At 43.4% G+C, this 5,465-nt stretch overlaps 1 protein-coding gene across 3 annotated transcripts in view; it reads left to right on the forward strand.

Moving 5' to 3' along the window:
• Positions 1 to 5,465, forward strand: part of LRRC39 (leucine rich repeat containing 39) — a 52,824-nt gene that overhangs the window by 46,335 nt on the left and 1,024 nt on the right. The window lies entirely within an intron of this gene.

A 5,465-nucleotide genomic window follows, 5' to 3' on the forward strand; every position in this document is an offset into this window, starting at 1 on the left:
GGACTTGGGAGGGAAGAGAAAGATCCAGTGAGGAGACTGAGAATGAGGAAACTGGACTCACAGAGGAAGGGAGAGAGATACTGGATGTGAAGAGCGAGTGGAAGGAAAAGAAAACACAAGACACACTGGCCTGGAGGCAAGGGAGAGACCAAAATGGAGCCGAGCCTGATGAGGCTGAGTACAGAGGAAGGAAATGAGGGACTAGGTGGTAGATGAAAAATGGAGAGGAAACTATGAACAAACAAGTTGCTTATGCTTGATTCCAGGAATTTTTGTGTCATATTTTCTTTAAAAACATCTTACATTTTTATATAGCCCTGTGATGTTATCAAGATACTGCATCCTTGGGTTCCCCTTGCTTGTTTTCTTGCTGCTAATAATTCAGTCTATTATATTGTTTTGTTTTAATCTTTCCACAGCATTGCTTCGGCAAGAAGTGGTATCAAGGTGCAGTTTTCACTCTAATTGTTGACTGTTAGAGGGGATGGGGGAGTGGGATTGATGGAGGGAGATATAGTACACATATGATGACAAGGTTGCCTTGTTGTTTTATTGTTGTTTTCTTACAGAGTCATCAATAAAATTGTTGCAACAAAAATATCTTAAATATTAATCATGATTAATTGCTAACACACAATACAATTGTGATTAAATTTTTTAATCTTCCTTCGGCCCTAGATACAGTAGAAGCCCATAAATACTGAGTGAAGTGGAAATGGTAGACATGAACTGCTTGTCTACTCTTTCCAAAAACACAGAGGGAATGCAATGAAGCCACTAAATGGTAAATTTAGAACAAATTGGAGAAAATATTTTTTCACCCAATGTGTAATTAAACTCTGGAATTCATTACCAGAGAATGTGGTAAAAGCAGTTAGCTTAGCAGGGTTTAAAAATGTTTGGATAATTTCCTAAAAGAAAAGTCCATAAGCCATTATTTTAGATGGACTTCTGAAAATTCACTTTTTCTAGAATAAGCGGCATAAAATTTGTTTCACTCCTTTGGAATATTACCAGGTAGTTGTGACCTGGATCGACTACTGTTGTAAACAGAATACTGAGCTTGATGGACTTTTGGTTGGTCCTAGTATAGAAACGTTTATGATCTTATGTAAAGCTGAGGAAGTCAGGCAGAAAGAACTAAGCTTTTCAACCTAAGAAGAGAGTTGAACCATGCTGCCTGAGAAGAGAGCAGAGGTAATTAGACTGAAGAATCAGTGGAACCATCTAGCTTGAGCAAACATCTAATTAGTTTTGAGAAGACAATGGGATATCCAACTAGCGAAAACAGGAGACATATTCAACCAAAGACTAAAAGCTACAGGATTAGTCTAAAATATAGGTGACTGAGTGAAAAATTAAGAAGGCTGGTGACCCTGGTCATCTAGCAACACAAGAAAACTAAGGTTCGTGAAATAGCCAACTATTACTGGCTTTTACTAAACTGCAGTAGAGATTTTTATCACAGGTTGGCGAGGTAAATGCTCTGATGCTCATAGGAATTCAACGAGCATCAGAGCATTTACCTCACCAGCCTGCAGTAAAAAGCTCTATTGTGGTTTAATAAAAAGAGCCCTGTGTTATTTTGATAATAGAGCTGATTGCTAGAGCTATGCAAATAGCTCACTGAATGAACATAAGCAAAGGCTCCAAGTGGCCCAAAGGCCCAAAAACACAAAAGTAAAAAAAGAAAAGAAACTTGACTATTATGAAGGGATAAAAACAACTAATTATGACAAAAGGTGGAGAAAAAAATCCAAAGGAAAGGCACCAAAAAGGTAAAGATTTGATACACTAAGGAGAACTCGAAGCACAGCTTCTCAGCTCTGCGGAAATTGAAGAACTGAAGGTCAAGTGAGCCGACGCTGGTGGGAAGGCACCTACATGAGCGTGTTATGGGCAGTTCCTTAAAAATTTAAAGTGATGGTATCTGTCTGTGCCAGGTCAAAGGGTCTGGCCAAGCTGTAAAATGCCAGTCTTTCAAACATGCTATAGAGAATAATTGCCACACTCACTATCCATATAAAGGTAATTTATTAAATTCAGGAGGAAAAAGACTGAATTTAATAAGTGGATAGTGAGTATGGCAATTATTCTCTATAGCTATATGATCGCTTCACTCAGAAGGAAATTTTTCTCTTATTATTCCATAGACCAATATAAACTGTGAGTCTTTCAAACATGAGCATAAGAATTGCCATACTGGGACAGACCAAAGATCCATCAAGCCCAGTATCCTGTTTTCAATAGTGGTCCACCCAGGTCTCAAGTACCTAACTAGATCCCAAGTAGTAAAACAGATTTTATGCAGTGTCCTTTATTGGCTCAGTCACAGGATTTAGCTCTCTTGCTAAAATGGGAGCGTTTAGTGCCTCAAAATCTTCTGGCTATGTTTTGTTGTGCCTCTTATATTAGCAAAGTTGTCAATCTATAAGATCTCTGTACCATCTGACAGAGCTAACGCTCAGTTCAAGCTTGCAAGTCAGCCATTTTGTCAGCCTGACATGAATCTCCTTTTCCAAGCTGACAGTCTATGGTTTCAACAAATTAGCAGTTTATCAAGCTCGTCAGCCGAGAAATACAATGGTCTTCCTATCCTGGCCCAGTCTGCTTTCTCACCAAACTTGAATTGGTTATCTCTATTCTCTGTGAACAAGCAGGTATAATATTCTCACAGATGACCAATGTTATCTGGGTGCTGCATCCATGTCTAGAAAAACGATGGAATAGATGCGATGTCCATATTTTATTTTTGAAGGCCTCACTAAAAAATTGGAAAAGTAGAAGAAATGAGGATAGTGTTGAGAACCAAATGTCCATAAGCAAACTGGGTAACTGGGTGGGAGGACAGAGAGTGACGGGCTTTGGCACCACTGAGCATTCCCTAGACACGACTCTAAAATTACAATGGAAACTTTGCTCAATACAGGAGCCAATTTGGCTCAAGCCCATCTGGCGAACCCCTTGTTACCAGCTCAGGTATTTAATATTTGAGTTGTGGTGGAGAGGACATCGCACCCAGCCCTTTTGGTGGTAGGCCCTTGGCTATGCCACTAATTTGTGCAGTCCAGAAGTGCAAGTAATGTGGAGCAGCAAAAGGATCGTTGCTCTTTGAGGCAGCTAAGAGAAGTGTGGAAAATAGAAGGAACCAACAAATATCACTCACCTGCTTAAAAAGACATAAATCATGTCAGAAAGTTTGTCTTGCTAAGAAATGCAATTTAAGCCCTTTTAGACTGGTTTGGATACCTTCATAACTGTCTTACAGAGGAGTATATGGAAAGGGGGGTGGGTGGGAGGACTTGGACTACTGAGTGTCATCCAAACTCCAGTAAAGGTTTTATGGGCTAAATTTATCCCTTAGGACACCTTCAGCTCAACTGACACCCAGATACATCTGGGTCAAGAACTGGCTGAGAAGCATCAAAAAGAAGCTGCAAGTTTCCTCAATCATCCTCTGGGATACCCCCCATGGGAAAGGCTCTGAAAGCTGGCAGCTACTTCCTTCTTTAAGAAACATTTCTCAAGATAGTGGGGGAGAGGGCTGAACTATGCTATTCTTAATGGGGGGGGGACACCTGTAGATAAGGAATGTGCACCCCCTGGGGTAGGCATCAAGCTCTGACAGGCAAGCTGCTTGATTTTGGTTTCAATATGTGAATAGAGCAAAAACTGCTTCCTTTGGCTTTAATCTCAATTTTTTTTTCAGGGCCAGAAAACCAAACCCAAGAACTGCACAGTCACTCACCACTGTTAGGAGACTGAAAAATACTGGATGATCCAGGGCTGCACAGTATTTTATAAAATGAAGTCGCTCAGTAGTTCTCAGTCTCCCCCTCTGCTGACAGGAGGTCATAAACCCACTCATCAGGAATGGTCTGGAGAGATGATAAAGAAAAGCAAATTTGAAAGTACATAGAGGGTTGAAGGGAGGACTTATAGGATTTATGGTGGAGAGGTGGAAGGAGAGATGCTAGATTGTGAGGTGGAGGGGACAGAGGAAGGAAAAAAGGTGGATCATGGATGGGGAAGAGCATGAGAGATGACAATTCTTAAAATGATGCTGCCTTAAGTCAACTACCTAATTTGCCTAGTGCTGGCCCTAGGACTGGATATCAGCTTTCCTCCTTAAGCTGTCTGTTAGCTCAGGATATGTAGGAGAATATCTCATTTCAGACAGTTTTGTGGAGCTTATTTTGTAAAAGGTAATTCTTTGCTGCCTTATGCTACTAGTTCCATAATAGGATTTACAACTAAGATTTGCTCCATGTGCCAGTCTCCACAGGGAACACAGCAAGTAAAACCAAGATGTAGCATCAGACACATTCAGGCCCTGATTCTGCAAAGTGCCGTCCTGATTTTAGGCATCTGTAGACGTCCTACAGCTGTCTAATCAACCAATCGGGATGCACGTTTTTTAAAAAAATGCTCCCCAAGCAGGCCACCTATATTGAAGGCGCCTCCGGGAGCCTAAGGAGGCCCGCAAGACGCCTAAGCTCACCTAAGGGCCTTAGGCGAACCTAGGTGGCCCTACGCGTCTCCCTAGTAGAGGAAGAGACGCTTAAAATGTAGGCCAGCAAAATGCTGGTCTACATTGTAAGTAGACGCGGCCGCTATACTTATCGCAGCAAGGGATCTCCCTGTCGCAATAAGTATAGCGGCTGCGGCCGCCTGTCCGATCACCGGCAGGAGGGTACTGAAGCACTCCTGCTGGAATGCCACCCCCTCCAAACTCATAACCGTTGGCAGGAGGGTGCTCAACTCCTCCTACCGAAACACCCCCCCAAACTCGTAATCGCCAGCAGGAGGGTGCCCAACTCCTCCTGCTGGAACACCCCTCCAAACTTGTAATCGCCGGCAGGAGGGTGCCCAACTCCTCCTGCTGGAACACCCCCCCCAAACTTGTAATCGCGGCAGGAGGGTGCCCAACTCCTCCTGCCGGAAAGCCGGACCCCTCTGGACCCCCCATGCTAATGACCTCCCCCACAACTAACCTCCCTCCCCCAACTAACCTTTAAATGTTGGTCAGCTGGACGGGTCTTGCTGGACGGGTCCAGCCGACAGGCCCGCCTCGTCGAAATGAGACGGGCCCGCCCCTTCCCCGCTAAGTCTAAGGCCTGATTGGCCCAGGCTCTAGAAGCCTGGACCAATCAGGCCTTAGGCATAGCGAGTCCACCCATCCCCACTAATCCTAAGGCCTGATTGGCCCAGGTGCCTACGAGCCTGGTTACAGAATCATAGACACTGGTTACAGAATCGGGGTTAGTGTAGGCCTGATTCTGTATAGGTCACCTCTCCCGGGCGTCCTATACAGAATCAGGGCCTCACTGCCTAATGTTTATGCTTGCCTCCCTTTAGCAGAAAGTCAAATGTTATCCAATGACCCTGAGCCCAATGTTATCATGAAGAAATAACCAACTGTAAAAACCGTTCTATATATATTAAAAGAAGGAATCAACACTAGA

This window comes from Geotrypetes seraphini, chromosome 12 (assembly GCF_902459505.1).
Source record: "Geotrypetes seraphini chromosome 12, aGeoSer1.1, whole genome shotgun sequence".
In the NCBI taxonomy this organism is placed as follows: domain Eukaryota; kingdom Metazoa; phylum Chordata; class Amphibia; order Gymnophiona; family Dermophiidae; genus Geotrypetes; species Geotrypetes seraphini.